The sequence below is a fragment of the Prionailurus bengalensis genome, chromosome E4, assembly GCF_016509475.1.
Source record: "Prionailurus bengalensis isolate Pbe53 chromosome E4, Fcat_Pben_1.1_paternal_pri, whole genome shotgun sequence".
NCBI classification, from domain to species: domain Eukaryota; kingdom Metazoa; phylum Chordata; class Mammalia; order Carnivora; family Felidae; genus Prionailurus; species Prionailurus bengalensis.
Window position 1 is genome coordinate 51046122 of NC_057360.1, and position 18933 is coordinate 51065054.

The 18933-nt window shown below is 34.3% G+C and overlaps 1 pseudogene; it reads right to left on the reverse strand.

The window, feature by feature from the left end:
- Positions 1-8857: 8857 nt before the first annotated feature.
- LOC122476656 lies at positions 8858-8971 on the reverse strand (annotated as a pseudogene).
- Between the last annotated feature and the right edge of the window lie 9962 nt (positions 8972-18933).

Genomic DNA, 18933 nt, shown 5'->3' on the forward strand with positions numbered 1-18933 from the left:
CACAACATCACATGTTATAGGACTCCACTAACAGAAAGACAGAAAGTAAATTATTCGCTGCCTGGAGCTGGGGATGGGAACAGGGTATGATTTTAAATGGGTAGGAAGGATCTTTTTGACTTGTCGTGAAAAAGTTCTAAAATTGGATTGTGGTGATGGCTTCTCACTCTGAAAATTTATTAGAAATCATTGAATTTTAAAAAATAGAATAAATACCCCAGAAATACCAACAACAGCAATAACAACAAAACACCAGAGAAAGCAAAGAAGAAGATAATGTGAATGTCTCAATGTCTCTTTTTGGGAAAGACACGACTATGAGACATAAACTCAGCCTCAAAAAATAGTCTATCTTGGGATTTTGGTTGTTAAACAAATGATTTTAATTAGGTCAACAATTGCATTATCATATAAAGCAAAATGTACTAAATCAGGAAGCAGAGAGAACCTTGATGCTAAATAATTGTCATGGACAATAGGTTCTGTGTTTCAAAATAACTTGTACTGATATAGAATGTTTTAAATGTCATGATTTGGGATGAAAATGTACAAATGGACTTGGATAGAATTTTTTAAACAGAATATAAAAATGCTTTGAAAAAGCGAAAAAGATACAAAAAAGCTGTAGAAATTTACAGAGATGTTCATTGCAAAGTGAAGGAGAAACCATTTTGCTAAGGTTATACCAAATTGTGATGAGTCTTTAAATTTGCACTTAGCTATGCTAAGGAATTTCACCTTCTTTGGTTTGTAAATTATAAAATATTGATTTCACAAGAGAGAACATGTTAACAGCATTTTAGACTATATGTAAAAATCAATATTTTATAATAATGACAGTAATGGTCACATATACCAGAAAGAGGAGGAAAAATGTAGGCTGTGGGAAATTTTTGTCTGAAGACCAAGAGGTAATAATAAATGAAAGTCTTCCAATGATGTGAAGACAAAAACAGGTCACACAGAGATGAATCTGAATGAATGTACAAAGAAGCAGTGTCTTTTTCTTTCTAAGACCGTGAAGTGGAGCTTATATGTGTGGATACGTGGGTTGAGTGTCAGTTTGAGGGAGGCAAAGTCAGGGAAAATAGAAGATAAAAACAGACACAAATATTAAGAATCAGTTGATGGCATAATGACCAAAAATTGACAATAGTTTTAGTAGAATAAAAGAGAGAAAGAAAATTTGGGAGTATTTCAAGAAGTAAATCAGAGCTAACGTTAGCAGGGAGAATTAGGATTCTAACTTTAGAGTGATTTCATACCATCAGGAAAGGGTATTTGCTTCAAGGCTTTACCACTGTTCACAATTCAATGATCATAATTGTTTATAAAATGATAAGGTACCACCAAATAGTACTTAAATTAGTATGCTTACTTGTTCATAGAAACCAATATATTTCATTGTAGTTGCCATTATGGTGTTGTGCTTTGTCATGATCAGCCCTCTTTATTTGGGTATGGAGTATATTTGCCTGTTGAGAAAAAGTAAATTACACGAGAATTAAGGTATTGTAAGAATGTCATTCAGGGTTATCAAGTCAACATGAATAATGAATACAAATACTTACTAAGAAATGACTATGATGGAGTCCATTTGCACAGTAATATCATATGTTCAACCAGAAAGAAATATGCATGTTAGATACTCAATTTTATAATTTCAAATAATTATGGGTTGAATATTTTTATAGAATACAAAAATAATTCTATGGAATAACACAGAGTTAAAAATTTACCAGTATTTTGGCATATTCATTGTTCAATTAACGTGTGTTGCATAAATTTTACAATTTAATATTCCACTCTCTAAAAGATTGGTTTAAATGGGATTGTTTACTGTATTGAATTGAGCCAGATAACTTAATGATCTTTTTATAGTCCTCAAAATCGATGAGATTCCTAAGACATAATAGAGATAAATGCAATTAAACAAAAATGCTTTAAGGCTGTTATTCTTAAATTTATTACTTCTATAGCTATAAAAACTCTCTTCATTTAAAAGGCTTTCAAATAAAAGTTATTTAGAATATAACACATTTCCCCCCAAATTCTATACAAGCAATAAAGTAAAAGTACTAAATATGGAAATTATAAGACTAATGACATTTATTAAATGAAATGTATAATGGTCCAGAAAGTAATGTGACTTATTCAAAATAATAAAAACGGGAGGCTTAAAAAGCAGAGTTTCTGACTTTACAGTATTCTTTCCATTGTGACATTCTGTCGTGATGATTAGAAAGAAAGACCAAAATATTTCATTGTGACATAAAAAATAAAAAGAAGAATATTGGTGAAGATATAGACAAATTCTGGCTTCGGGATCAGCAATTCAAGTTAACTTAGTTTTGTAGACTTAAATTATTTCTGTAAAACAGGGGCTAAGATTACTTGAAGACAGGGCTTATAGAAAGTGAAATGCTTTATGTAGTGTAATGTAACTGCTACAATTTTAATAGGGAAAGAATATTTTGTAACTAAGCTTACACAACTCAGATTGAAACAGAAAACAAATGGTCATTCTAAATTCTAGTTTTTATCCACAAATATGATTACATGTGCACGGAAGAGATTCTAGGGTTACACAGGATGATCAAGCAGAGCCACAAAGAACCCAGTGAACTAAGGGGAGGTTGAGGCTGTGTGACTTGATCTCTCCATCCAAATGTAATACAGTTGTTATAAAAATGAGAAAGGATATGAGAAAAGAAAAATGTTGGTGGCCAGAATTAGAAATTAGGAAGGGCTACTGTTTAGCTATGAGAAAGAAGGACGTTCTGCCCCTTGTGACAACACAGGTGGACCTTGAGTATATTATACTAAGATAAGTCAGACTGAGAAAGACAAGTATGACATCACTTATATGTGAATCTTAAAAAGCCAAACTTGGGGCATCTAGGTGCCATAGTCGGTTAAGTGCCTAACCCTTGGTTTTGGCTCAGGTCATGATCTCATGGTTTGTGGGATTGAGGCCCAGTTTGGACTCTAGGCTGGGAATGGAGTCTGCATGGGATTCTCTTTCTCCCTCTCTCTCTTTCCCTATGCCCCCCCCCCACCTCTGTCTCTCTAAAAAAATAATAAAATAAAAAAAAGAGTAAATACCATATTACAGTTTTCATGATCAGGCCCTATGTGGAGTATTGAGTTCAGTTCCAGGCAGCATATTTAATCCATTTTATATGTCTTGATTGATGAAGTATCTGAAAACCTTGATATTAAAACAAGAAAGAGAAAAAGAAGGAGATTTGAAAGGCCTGAAGACAATTACCCTAGGGAGGAGAAAAAAGAACTTTAGAGGAAAATATTGGCTTCCTTCAATACCTGGGAGACAGTGAAGTTTTTGTGATGTGTGTGTGGGGGATGGGGTGGGGGAGATTCCATTGGAATGATAGGATAGATTGAAAATATAGTTGGTCCCAAGCATGGAGAAAACAGAAATATTCAGATATACAGTGATATTTTAGAACTTAAGTCACTGATAATCTCTATTCTTAACTTTTAAAAAGTTTATTCAGTATTTGTGTAAATGGTGACAGTTTTGTATTACCTTTTCTTTTTCTTTTCTTTTCTTTCTTTTTTTTTTTTTTTTTTTTTTTTTACTTTTGCTCACCCACAGAATTGGACCTGGATGTCCACTTCTCATTGAAATAGAAGAGTGTTGAAGTGTTTATACATAGCCGATTACATTGTGAGTATAGGAAAAAATTAACTCAAAAGATTCTAAAATACAGTCAATTTTCTCCTTATAAATCTAAAGTTAAAAGTGTTTACTTACCTAAAATTGGTTAAAATAGGGAATTACTACATATACTTGTCATTATTAAGTAGAAATGTGTTTATTTTCCAACATATTAAAATAATGTGGCCAAATATATGACTTTCTAGTTCCTTGAAAATTCAAGGCTTTTTTGTTGTTGTTGTTATTTGTTTGTTTGTTTGTTTTTGGTCATTCATTTCCAACCAAGTGAATGGATTATTTCTCAAAGAAACGTAAACATCCAACTAATCTTTGCATTTCAAACACATATACCTATTTCTGCAGCCCCTGGCTACATTCTGTGGTTTATTTTGTCACCATCCTTTATTTATTAAATTAACTATGTTCAGTGACTTGTGTTTTCTGCTTTAGTACTGTGAGTAGCTAAGCACCTCAAAGCCTCCCCAGCCAGCACTGAAGGGTTTATTTTTCCCATGACTCATAAAGAAGTAGCTAATAGTAGTGCCACACAGAGGTCATAGCATCCAGTGAAGACAAAATGCTCCTTCAAAATGAATCAGCTTCATGATGGCAATAATATCTAATTTGAACTTGCCTACTTTGTCTACTTTGCACTGTTTGGTATAAAGGTATAAGTTAGCAAGTATAGTACCGCTGTGAGTTCATAATTGAATTGATCATTCTCATAATGGGTAATGTCTCTCTCTTCCTTCCATAATGTCTATTCCTTGGCTATAATGTTCTGTAATTGATATCAAGCTATTTCACTTCGTGTTGAGAGGCACATACATATGTGAGGACAAAGGGGGAATGATAATGTTTCATATAGAAAGCCAGGTATTTTTTACTTAAGTCTCTGAAAATGACTTTTATCATTGGCAATCAAGTTTTTCACACACAAGTATCCTCTGCCTTCGTTATGTCCACCTAAATTGGATGTCAAATTTTGCAAAGTATGTGATCAGATATTTAACATATTTTCCTATGATTGCCAATTCACAAAATGATAAAATGCTTATCTGAAACTTCCACCTATGAACACTTTATTACCAAAACCCAGCTCATAAAAATATGTCTTCTGGGAAATATTATTTACTTTAGATGGTTTAAATTCTTTTTATCTCTCATTTAGCTTCTATAATTTATTGTTAATTTATATATTGTGATATTATTCTTATATTTTGCATATATTTCATATAATACTAAATTTTAAGCTATTTGAAGGAAGTGACTCCTAAATATTCATTTTCCATTTTTCTTTTCATTTTGTTATATGGAATGATGTAAGCATTAATTATTTGAACTTAAGTGCTGAGATACTTTTATTTTTGACTCATTTGAACTTTTTTGGATGAGCTAGTACTTATTTAGAAAACAATTTCATACTTTCAAATAAAACTGATATTGTCTCTATTGTCAGAAGAATGATTTAGATAAACATACGTTTAAGAACACATACATACATAAGGCAAAGTCACATGCTACCACAACTACAAAGTAAAATTTGCACTTGTCCATGTATATAAACAGTATATATATGACATTGTACATATATATATTTTATAAGTAGGCTCCATGCCCAATATGGGGCTTGAACTCATGATCCCAAGATCAAGAGTCACATACTCTATTGACTGAGCAAGTCAGGCATCCCTTGACCATATATCTAAAGGAGCCATGCTCCTAACCCTTTTATAAAACAAGTTAAAAAAGAAAAGCCAAAGAAGGTTAAAGATAATGAAAAGACTATTCTAAATAAAAGATATAAAGAGGAATAAAGTATGTGAATGTAAAAAGAGGAAGTACCAGGAGACTTTAGAATTTTTTGTTGCTAAACTTTCATGGTATAAAGAGATAGAAACATGAAAATGAACTATGCCAGTAAAACCATAATTTCCTAATATCTCTCATTATCAGTTTCTTCACATATAAAATGTGATAGTAGCATTACCTCTTAGGATCACTTTAGGGTATATGCATGAGTCCACACACACATATTTATTAACATATAGTGTTATATACTGATAAAAATTTATCAAATAATACTAGTTTACAAAAGGACATAAAATAACTCATTTTAAATTCTAAGGACAAACATTTTCTGTTTGGGAATGAAGGTTACAATTTTTTGATCCTCTTATCCTTCCCAATAACACTTTCTTCTTGCCATGAATAAATACTGATTTTAAAGGGACTGTAAAATATCACCTGTGCTTTTTAGAACATTCCTTCAGTGTCCTCATTGTACAGCAAGACACCCAAACATCAACAAAAGTTGCTGAGGTTCTCTGAAGCAGGTAGGCCTTTGTCTTCTGTATTACCTTAGTAATCTAGTTAATTCCTGGGAAACAAAGTGTGCTCCTGAATATTACAACAGTAAAACCATATTTGAGTATCATGGTTATATGATATAACACTGTAATTCTAGGCTCTTTCTGAATGTTTTTTCCTTTTATTGTCCACAGTTTTGTTTTTTTTTAACGTTTATTTATTTTTGAGACAGAGAGAGACAGAGCATGAATGGCGGAGGGTCAGAGAGAGGGAGACACAGAATCTGAAACAGGCTCCAGGCTCTGAGCTGTCAGCACAGAGCCCGACGCGGGGCTCAAACTCACGGACCGCGAGATCATGACCTGAGCCGAAGTCTGCCGCCCAACCGACTGAGCCGCCTAGGAGCCCTTATTGTCCACAGTTTTAAATGACAATGACAAAGGGGTACTTGGTTGTCTCAGTCAGTTGAGCACTGGACTTCAGCTCAGGTCACGATCTTGTACTTTGTGGGCTTGGGCCCCAAGTCAGACTCTCTGCTGTCAGCTCAGAGCCCACTTCAGATCCTCTCTCCCCTTTCTCTGCTTCTCCTTTGCTCATGCTCATGCGCTCTGCTCCCTCTGTCTCAAAAATAAATAAATATTTAAAAGAAAAAAAAAATAAATGACACTAACAATGACAATTATCCCCTGGCTATTTGTAATGATGTCAAATCAGATCATAATTATAAGTGTTTAACTTAAATACTTACTTGAAATAATATTCTCCTTCTTTACAAAAATAATGTTTAATACTTAATGGTTAGATATGCTATTTAGAAAAATAATGCATATATGTTATTTCCTAACACTTACCTGACCATGCATTCAATATGGCATTACATAAAATTTGATTTACACAGATACTCAAATTGATTTCCTAAACCTAATTAAGAATGATTTTTATGATGATCTTCTAAGAGGTCATTGCATTGAAAAATATTCCTTAGGGTATTACCAGACAGATATTTAATGTTCAAGTGCTTGGAAAAAATGTCATCAACAGCTTCAAGACATTAAGCTAGCCTATTTACTTTACAATAACATCAGTGGGAGTAAAATCTGGTCATCATCTCTACCACTTTTCAAGTCTTGCATTTTCCCTTAGCTCAGCTTGTTAAATGATACTCCTCTTATTGTGAAATATTTCAATAGGGAGCTTTAAGGAATTAGTTTCCAACACTTAAATGACCTAAGTTGCACTGAGGCAAAGAATTTTATTATGATTGGGAAAGAATAATTTCAGTTCCCACACATCCATTTATTCCATTGTTCACAGCAAGATCATTGTGAAACTAAGTACTTGATTACAGTGAAACACCAATAGAATATATGTATATTCTTATATAATGCAAGATATTGAAAAGCATGTTTTGTTATATTCATCATTTTCCTTTTTAAAATATTTTTGTACTTTGGTGTATACAAAATTTTAAAGTATTTTGTACTTTGGTGTGTACTTTGGTGTACTTATGGGTTGATGGGAAAGAAATAGTTAAATGGCTACACATGCTACATCTGGGATGATGGATGAGGAGATAAAGATCCGCTAAAATGTTCCCCCAAAATTCTAAGATGAAAAACAAAATATTGTGGCTGAGATACGTATCTAGGTCCTCTTTTCTCCCTCTTAATATCTATATAAGATGATGATGGTTAGATAGATAGATGATAGATAGATAGATAGATAGATAGATAGATATTCCACTGATATACTGGGTGTGTATGTGTCTATCTATCTATCTATTTATAAAATATACATATAGCTACCTATATGTATATCTATCTATATCAGTTTCTATATAGGAGCACACTGGCTATCTCTATAGATAGATCTATCTATATATATGTATCTATCTATAGTGATATTTCTCTATATACCCACATATATAGGTATCTCTACAAGATATCTGTATATCTATCTATTTATCTATCTATCTATCTATCTTCCAGTGATATCACGCACACACACACACACACACACACAATCCACTGATTTTAGCAATGCGGTTCGTATTAATTTGCATCAGAGTTATGGTCCTTAAATAGAATAGTTTTGGAAAGCCAGACCTCATCATTAGTCTCAAAGTTAGAGATCATCTTATATTGGATCACCACCCTTTAAAGTAATCAATCAGTTGGATGTAAACCATATATGCTTATAAAATAGAGCTGATGGACAGGAAAAAGTGACAACATAAAAAAAAAACCTATAAAAGCCTAAAGGAGATGCACATAAAGTATCTAAGTGATATTATGAAATGTGAATCTTGAAATATATTTATAAGCATACATATGTTTCTACCCTAGATCTAAAACATAATTGAATCAAAGAGAATAATCATAAATGGGAAAGTGTATCTTAAATTTTAAATAAGGATATTTTTAATAAAAGCCATTTGCACAAAGTCTAAAATCTGGAATTAAATATACTATCTTTTCTCAGCAAAACCTAAGAATTATACTGGCTGAGAGAGGAGTTTGAGTATTGAAAGCAAAGTAAAAAAAAAAAAATATCCCCAAAATGTCTACTTTTATTAAAAGTAGAGTAGTTCTTAAATTATCTATCCAGATGTGGGAAATATGTATCACTTATTCATCTAATTGTAGGGAAATATGTGTTTAAATGTGAGCCTGAGGAAGCATAAAGTTATAAGCAAGGATCTGGGAGACAACAATAGAATTAACAGATTCACAAGAGGAATGCAGAAATGAGTAGCATCATAATCAAACTAATATGTAAGAAAAATAAAAATAAATAAGCACATAAAAGGAAAACCATTAAGAAAAATAAATAGTAAACAGAAAGTCTTATCATGGAAACATATTCACTTGTTCCATAAAAATAAACAGAATGATAATTTCTATCAATAACAGCAATGTCTGGTTATAACAAAAACATTAAATACTACACTTGATCTTAGCCAAAAGGCCAGGAAGCAATAACATAACAAAGATATTAAATATGGTAAACAAGATTGGGTATAGAAATTTACTTTTAAAGAGTAAAAATTGAGAGATAGAGAGATAGAAAGGGGGAAGAGTACAAAAAGTGATATCAGGAAAATACAAACAAAAAGATAGTAGTACCCATATTAATATCAGAAGATATAAGAAACAAAAAAAACATAGGCATAAAGATATATAAAATTACATAAAACAAACATTACTAATGTTTAAACAGTTTAGAAATGCAAAAGAAACTTGATGAAGAAATTGTAGTCTAAACTTTAATACACCTTTCCCATTCGAAGGATTACTATCTGGTGGCCAAGAGCTAGAACCAAATATAAAAACAATATCATATTTCATTAAAATGACCCGAATGTGAACTTGTCAAACATTGTATAAAATGAAGTAAAAAAAAAAACAAACAAGCAGTGCAGCAACTGGGAGCAACATACTTGTGAAATGTAGGGATTCAAGCACCAAATTAAGGGGGAAAATTGAGTGAATTCCACTGGAAAATTGCTGTGTGGGACAAAAATTCACTACATACTCAGAGCTGTTTGGTCCTCCATACTTGCCTAAGTGACAATATTGTCAGTCTGAAAATTCAAGTCACTGACTTCAGCCTTGACATAAATGGTAGGTCTGTCTTCTTTATTGGGTAAGTAAATTTTTATGAATACAGAAATGGTGAAGAAAAAACCCTTAATTTTGATAAATTTGTGCTAAATTAAAGGTACTATCTTGTATACATTATATAAAATGCAATAGTTAAAAGAAACTCATTTATTGATTATATGGTCTTAAGTGGAAAGATAAAAGATAATTTGACTAAATATATTAAATATTTTCATGTTAAAAACAGTTTACTTAATTATGAATATGAGTCATGCACTTAAATTACATCTTGGTTAAGCATTCAGAAAGCTTCAGAGTTTTTGGCTTTGAAAAGTTGTAGATATTAAAGTGTTTAAATATATTATGTTGATGATGTCCATTTAAACTACATACATGCAAATAGAATATCTATTTAAATTATGCAAGTATACATTCATGCACTTAGTATATAATGTTTATATTTTTATTTAAAATATATACATATATATATCATGTAAGAAATACATATATAATGCATGTCTTCAACATATTCATATTTATCATAAGTATCATATGTAACATGATTTTTGAAGATGATCTTCCACATGGTATATATTCATATACAATATTACAGAAATGCATTTTATTCACCCATAATTAATACGTGCCTTATATCTATAAATATATTTTGTTACACTATAAATAAATCTAATAAGTTGTAAATTGAACAGAAATTTAAATAAATTTATTTTACTGAATTATTAAAATATTAACCAAGTAAATAGACAAATTAGTTTTTTTTAAAGGTATAACTTCATATATATGTGCAGAAAACATTTCTTTTTAAAAAAATTTTTTAATATTTACTTATTTTTGAGAGATAGAGTGCAAGTGGGGGAGGGGCAGAGAAAGAGAGAGAGACACAGAATCTAAAGCAGGCTCCAGGTCCCAAGCTGACAGTACAGATCCCGATGTGGGTCTCGAACCCACAGACTGGGGGATCATGACCTGAGCCAACATCAGAAGCTTAACCAACTGAGCCACTTAGGTACCCCCAGAAAACATTTCTAAGTTTAACTATTAAAACTTACATGTCAGTAACTTTTTATTTATAATATTAAAAGATGAATCAGAAGTTTAAATCCCCCAAACTGGATATTCCTTTTCCCTGGCTGCCTATTCAAAATTATAAAAGCAACATATGTTGACATACTTATTTCATAAATAGTAATATCTAGCATAAAAAAACATGGCAACACAGAAAAATAAAGGTAATATTTTTTGCGTGTGTGTGTGTGTGTGTGTGTGTGTATAGAATGTATGAGTTTGGAATAAGCATCTTATATACCCATGATTGGAAAAAAAATGATATTTTGAACAAAATGAAATAATACAAACCTTGATCTTGTACAAGGTAAAAAAGTAATCCTTTATAGTCTTCCCTATCTTCATTATTATATAAAATGTACTCAATATGAAAGTGTTTACTATATGTTAAGAGCTAGGAAAAGAATAGCATATATTACTATAGTGTAGATAAGGAAATTAATAAACATAAAGGCCAAAATTAAAAAAAGAAACATGAAGAATAGAAGGATGGGTAGATAAATAGAAAGGCAGGTTATTTTGAAATCCACAGAGGCTAATTCCTTATGAGAATTTTAAAACAATAACAAATTTAAAATGAAGAAAATTAAGGATGCAAAAGACACACAGCCATAGACAAATAAAAGATGAAAAGAATTAGATGATGATTCTACATATAATAAATTTGAAATATTAGGGGAAATTTGTGATTTCCCATAAAATTATAATTTAAAAATGTGACTAGATGATAGATTATATTTGAATGAAACAATTTCCTTAGAGAAGATTGAAAACATTTTAAAAAGTTACCAGAATTGATGACGCTGCAGCCTAATTCTGTGTAACATCTGAACACATAAAGCTATTCTAGATACAATAAGCATGAAAGCTCCACAACTAAGTTGAGATACTACCTTAATTACATAAAGTTGATAAAGATAATTTTTTAAAATGACTGTAAACCAATCTCAGTCATAAGTGCATAAAATTATAAAGAAATGTAGCAAAAAGTACAGGAGACTCACAGGCCACTGATACAAGATGAGTTCTAGAACATAACAGTCCACTGTTTTCCTGACATATTGTTCAATATTACCTAATTGTGTGTGTGTGTGTGTGTGTGTGTGTGTGTGCGCGCACGCGCACACATACACTCTGGAATTTGTAGAAAATAAATGGACTTCAATAAAATGCTTGTCTGGGATTAGAACCTTACTCCTTCCATTCCCTCATTAACTTTATTCTTTCAATGTTGATCGGTTAAAATATAGAAGAATTGTATCTTCCAGAGGGTGTAACAAAAAATAAAATGGCTTAGGTGTAAAATGATCACTTTCCATTTGGCAAAGTTCCACCTTTCAAAGTTTGGAATTTCACTTTAAATAGTGCCCTAGACTGCAAATGAACATATTAGTGTAGTGGAATTTCAAAGGACTGTAAGAGATTGTGGAAACTGAAAAATAGTGTCCTACATCATGTGAGAGGTTATTTTGATGGCTTCTAAGGACCCTGTAGTGGATGCTATGATGGATCGCTCATATTCCCCACCAGGAATGAAGGACTGACTCTCCACCTTCTCCTTGTCAGAAAGGTTTCATCTGTCAACGATTCTCTGTTGAAGAGAGCTGGTTTTGCTCAAAATAATGCCCATTTCCAGTGATTAATCAATGTTGGGTTACAAGCACCCAGGCTCTCTGTCAACCTTGAGATAATTCTAAGGTGGACTGCCAACTTTGGAACTCCCCATAGAGACAGCTAAAGTCTCCATTCGCTTTGCATGCAGCTCAACTTCTGTCCAATGTGTTGCTTTGTTTTCCCCTTCCCTCCACAGGGGTTAACTCAAAACACTCACTAATAAGTTTTTTGCATGCTAATCTCAATCTCTGAGTTGGTTTTCCTAGAAATCAAATCTGCAGACAGTTCCAGGTGTGACTTAAAGAAACAGACTCTGGAATAAGACTTTGGAAGTAGAGTAAAGACGCTATGACCTATGACTGGCACTGGGTGGAACACAGACACCTTATGGTCCAAGGTTGCGCTGCAAGTTTTTAACCTTCAGAGTTGGTGAACTACAATGGTAGAAGGGAATGCATTCACAGATGTGATATATCCCATATTTGAGAAAGAAGGGGGAAATGTTAATTACAAATTAAGTGGAACTGAGTTTCTAATAATGCAGTTTGATTAGACTCTGAAAAAGATAACTAAAAGCTAAGCTTGATAATTGAAAATAAAAGCTAAGTGTGAGAGCTAGAGGTCTTCCTGGAGGCATATATTTCTTACCTCAGCAGGCCAGAAAAACCTAAGACCCAGGGAACCACACGTAGGCTTACATGGAGAGTATCCAAGCTTCCAGTTAAGGCCTGTTTCCTATTCCAAAACAGATCCTGGTAGGGAAAGAATGGTATTCTGATATATTGAATGAGGATATATAGATTGAGGTGCTCAAAGATTTTAAACTCTCAGAATTCAGTGGACCTCCTAAGCCTGAACAGATTGCTTACATCTTCATATTCATCGTTAGCTGAAGAGAATGCAAAGGCCTCCCTTGCAAGATCTAGGCCAATAATTAATATTAGTAACTTAACCATTAACCAAGGTTAAGTCACAACATAACCCAATGTAGGTATATTAAACCTGAAAAGAGGGAATTGATTATAGGTCAAGGGATCTGTAGGACCTGACCAGCATGTAAAAGAAAATCTGGGAAAGTCTACAGGCGACTGAATTCTGAGTGTGCTCGAATAGGATGGTGAAGATTAAGGCTCAAATAGAGAGAATTTATTGATTTGAGGGTTTTCTTCCAACATATAGGATTAACACCGTGGGGAAGCTCTCAGGAGGTGATACAAGCATGCTATGTGGATGGCTAAAGATCAAGTTCCTAGGAGCATGGAAAAATTGATGGCTTGTATTATATGAGGGAGAAATGCCAGAACTTTAATTGTAGATAGAGGAATTAAAGAAGGAATTAAAATGTTCGAAGTTGAGAAATGTTGGAGGGAATAAGCTATGTAAGACCTGGAAAGTCAGCCATGGACTCCATTCCCTGGAAGGCCCCAGACGGGACATAATTTATAAAGTATAAGTAGTGGCATGGTGATAAGCACCACTGTATGCTTATACTGCAGCCCCCCTATAGGGCAGGGTTGATGGAGGAGCTTTTGTTACAAACCTGCGTTTACTGACAAATGCCAGTGTTAGGATCCAAAACGATGGATGGCAAGAGGTGACACTTAAGCAGCAAAAGTCAGCTTGGCATACTCATTAGTATGTGTCTTAATGTTTGAGGGGCAGCAATGTGATTTCTGCAGAATCATAAAAATGTTAACTAGAAAATTCTGTTCTAGTGACAACAAACAGATGGGCAGTTAACAGTGTCAATACCCTACCTGTAAATTAAAAAGAAATCAGTGACGGTTGGTGAGAAAACTGAGTGCTATTCCCCACACACCCACCACCATTCCTGGTTTATCCCCCTGCAAATCCATGGTTCTTAACTTTGTACCGAACTTTTAGATCTGAAACTCATTGTGCAAAGAAGTGACTGACCCCAGAAGGAAAAAATCTCACAACACCACAGCAAGTATCCATGGTAATGATTTGTGCAGTCCTTCCTGAAAGGGAACTACTACCATTATTCAGGCAAATATACACTGAGGAAAAAGAAATACACAAATATTCCAAATACAGTTGGACAAAGAGTTCAATTTACAATTAGCACCAGGGAATCTGAAGTGTCATTACAGTCTCACGGTTAGAAGGGGAACATATAAAAGCCAGGATATTACTTTAATTTTAGCCCAAGTGCACTTCTCACTGGGTCAACTGAGTCTGCAGACCCACTGGGGGCTTGTATACCTGATCCCAAGATGAAAACCTGGGATACACATAATTGGTCAATGCCACAACTCTGAAATGGGCTCTAGGAGATATTATGTTTGAGAAAGCTACATGGACACCTTTGAAACTTCTCACCTTCTTCAACCAAGATATCATAAATCAAACACAGTACAGTATCTAGTATCTGGACATTTCTTCTTCTCAGTATGTAGAAAGTTGCCCAAAAATGCCAAGAAACGCCTTCAGAAACCATAATTCTATTTTGAGCCCCCTTCAAGTTGTAAAGCAAACTGAATAACTGCAAAGAGAAGTGACCCCCAGAAGAGATGGGACAATTTGTCCACCTTTTGGCAGAGCAGTAGGAGAAGCAGGCAGCCACTAGAGAGGTGAGTAAGAAGGACACAGTTTGGAGTTTTATGGTGGTTTTAAGGCTAAGAGTGGGTTGATGTGAAAATCTCTGGACAGCCACAGACACAAGAGAATCCATACCGCCTACCTTCTTTTTTCCCCCATGGACTTCCACTTATCAACCACAAGACTTGGGATGGAAGAAGAAAACCAAGAGAAACCCTTGGGTGATGCATGCATCCAGAGAGCCTGCCTGGGTTTGAAGTGGGGTAGTGAAACTAAAAGAAATCTGTCCCTGTTCTGATTACTAATTTAGAACAATTCAGCAATCTTCAGAATCTGGGGGCAGCACATCTTCTTGCGCCAGGATCCATCACTGAGTAAGAGATAGAGTTTTCTGCACTGGGGGAAGAGCTCACTATCCTGCACCTAGAGTTCACCCTAAACACAAGGCATGGGTGGTGTGGCCCATGGGACAGAGAGGAAACCCCACCCACACTGGCCCCAGCGCCTAATTTGAAGCACCACTGGGGGAGAGGCAGAGGGGCATTGAGTACAAGGCAAATGTGGTTGCTGGGAAAGGACCAAGAGCTTGAGAGAGCCTCACATTGGAGTCTTGGCTACTCAGGGTCTGCCAGAGACAGAGGGTGAGCAGGAGGACGGAAGCTCCTCTCTCCCCCTACCCACTGCCAGCACTTCAAACCATGCACCTTTGCACTCACTCTTGCGGGTATGGAGTACTAGCCAAGTGCAGTCTGCACCTGGACAAGGGATGAAGAACTGAGAGACTCACCTGGTAACAGGCATGAAGGCTGAAACCTGAGGACAGTACTTCTGGATAAACACTCATGTTCCAGGCCACAAAGTAGCGTGAAACTGAGCGGTCCACTGCTATTCGATGAAGCCGTTAGGGCACTGGAGGTGACTGAGGCAGCAGCAAAGCTCACTCCCCACTTTACTTAGAGCCAGATTGACTCAGCACCCCTCCTTAATGTCCTGACCCAAGAAGTAACATGCCCACATCTGGGCACAAATATAATTATCATTTTGGTGGTTAGACATGCATTTCTAACACACACTGGCTATATCATTATGAAAAGAATGGTTTATATTATGTACATGCATATATAAATATATGTGCATGCTTCTAAATGTGTATACATATGTGTAGATAATATATGTATGTATATATACACATATACACACATGCTTCTCACATAACTATATGCTCTGTATTTAATATGCATGGAAACAATTTTTTGGAACAAAAACCACAAAAAAGGAAATCTATTCAAATTTGTCTCCAGGGCAAGAAATTCTGAGTAATGTCCAAAATTACATATATTACAATCACACTATAAATCAATATTATTAGAAATAAAGTCAAGAGTTCCCTTTTCAGAACTGCTGGCTCTTTGGGGATTTGGAACTGCAATCAAGGACATATAGAATTCATTTTTCTTTGCAGCTTTATTGAAATACAGTTGACATAAAATGAACTGCATATATTTAAAGGGCACAATTTAATAAGTTTTGATATACACACACACACACACACATATATATATATATATATATACACATACTCCTAAAGCTATGACCACAATCAGTAATTTCTCCCCTTATGAAATCATGATTCCTAATTCAGTTTCCAACTTCTGGATCTGAAACTCATCGTGTGAAGAAGTGACTGAGTCCTCAAAGGAAGACTCTCGCAACAACACAGCAAATACCCATGGTAATGATTTTCACAGTCCTTCCTGAAAGGGAACTAGTACCATTTATTCACATCCTTGCCTTGGTTTTGATCATAGAAGGAAATCATTCAGTCTCTCATGATTAATTAGGTATAAACTGTAGGTATTTTATAGGCATATCATATTCTGTAGCTTGAAGTATTTCTTCAACCTGAATTAGACTGAGGAAATTTCCTTCTTTTTTAAATGATTTTTTTAACGTTTATTTATTTTTGAGACAGAGCGAGACAGAGCATGAATGGGGGAGGGTCAGAGAGAGGGAGACACAGACTCCGAAACAGGCTCCAGGCTCTGAGCTGTCAGCACAGAGCCCAACGCGGGGCTCGAACTCACGGACCATGAGATCATGACCTGAGCCGAAGTCGGCCACTTAACCGACTGAGCCACCCCGGCGCCCAGGAAATTTCCTTCTAATATTAGTTTGTTGGCGAGTTTTTGAAAGGAATGGATATTGGACATTAGCAAATGTTTGTTTAGTATATACTCATTTTTTCCTAAATTTTTTTTGTTTAGTTTGTTATTAGAATAATGCTAGCCTCATAGAATGATTACAGCTTTTCCTTATTTTCAAATTTCGGAATAATTTATGTTGAAATATTATTTTCTTTCATTAAAGACTTGACACAATTCCCTGGTAAGGCATGTGTATCTGGAGTTTTGTTGTGCATGTTAACTAAAAGTCTAATTTTTAAAATAGACAGAGACATGTGCATACTATCTATTTATAATTAGGTTTGTCAGTTTCTTTCTTTGAAAGAAATTAGAAAATTGTTAAATTTATTAAGATAAAGTTGCATATTATCATCATTAGTAGTACCTGGAATATCTGTAGTTATGTACTTCTCTCATTCTTGAGAAATAGAGAAATTGGCTTTTTCTCTATTTTTTGCTGATTAATTTGGGTAAATTTTATCAATTTTCTTGATAATTTCAAAGAATCAGCTATTGCTTTCAGAGATTTGAATGACAAGAAGAATTCACCAGGCCATTGCTGGCTTTTAAGATGAATGGGGCTATATGCAAGGACCAGAGAGAAGCTACACAGAGCTGAGTCTTGGTCAACAGCCAACAAGGGGGTCTTACAGTTGAACTGAATTCAGTAAATAGCAGCATAAGTTTGTTAGAGAAGCCCAAGCTACAGAAAGGAACGCAATTGACCAACACCTTGACTTCAGCTTTGTGAGATCCTAAGCAGTGAATTCAGAAAAACCAATCATACCATCTCAGATTTCTGAGGTAGGAGACTGGGAGATAATAAATGAGTGTTATTTTAAACCTCTAAATTGTAATTTGTTATGTAGCAATAGAAAACTAATAGATAGACAATATTAAGTTACTGTAAACAAGACTGTGTGATATCAGTGCAAAGATAGACATATAGTTCAATGGAACAGAGTCTAGCAATATACAGACATAAATATATATGCACAATATTCATACATATGTATACATATACATGTTTATATATGCATACACATACGTGTTTATATATGCATATATAAAAAAATCCAAAGTCAAATAATTGTCTAAACTGGTACCAGAGCAATTCATTGGTGCAGGAAAATCCCTTGAAGAAATTGTTCTGGAAAAATTTGGTATCTGCATGATGAATTAATCACCTGACCCTTATATCATTCCTTACTTAAAAATCAATTAGGGATAGGATAGACCTAAAGGTAAAACTAAAATAAGAAAGTTTCTGAAGAGAAGCCAGGAACATTTCTTTGTACCTTGAGATACGCAAAAATTTCTTACAGAGGACACAGAAAAAGCAGACCATAAAAGAAAGTGATGATTTGGGCTTGTCAAAATTAAAACTGGGGTAAATCAGGGAGCCTGGGCGGCTCAGTCGATTAAGCGTCCAACTTCGGTTCAGGTCATGATCTCATGGTTTGCGAGTTGGAGCCCTGCATCGGGCTCTGTGCTGACAGCTCAGAGCCTGGAACCTGCTTCAGATTCTGTGTCTCCCTCTCTTTCTGTCCCTCCCCAACTCATGCTCTGTCTCTCTCTCTCTCAAAAAGAAGATAAACAAACATTAAAAAATTTTTTTAAAAAGCTTATGTAAATCAAATTAGGAAAATAAACAAGAAAACTCTGAGGGAACATTTTTACAGTATATGTTTCAGACACAGGGCTAACGTATAAAATCCACAATAAACTCGTACAAGTCAATGATAAAAACACAAACAACCCAGTTAAAAATGGGTAATAAGTTTGAACAGACATTTCACAAAAAAGGATGTACTCACTGTGAAAATGATAAACATAACTTGGTGAGGCTTGGAGCAACTGGGAATCTCATACATTATTGATAAGAGCTTAAAAT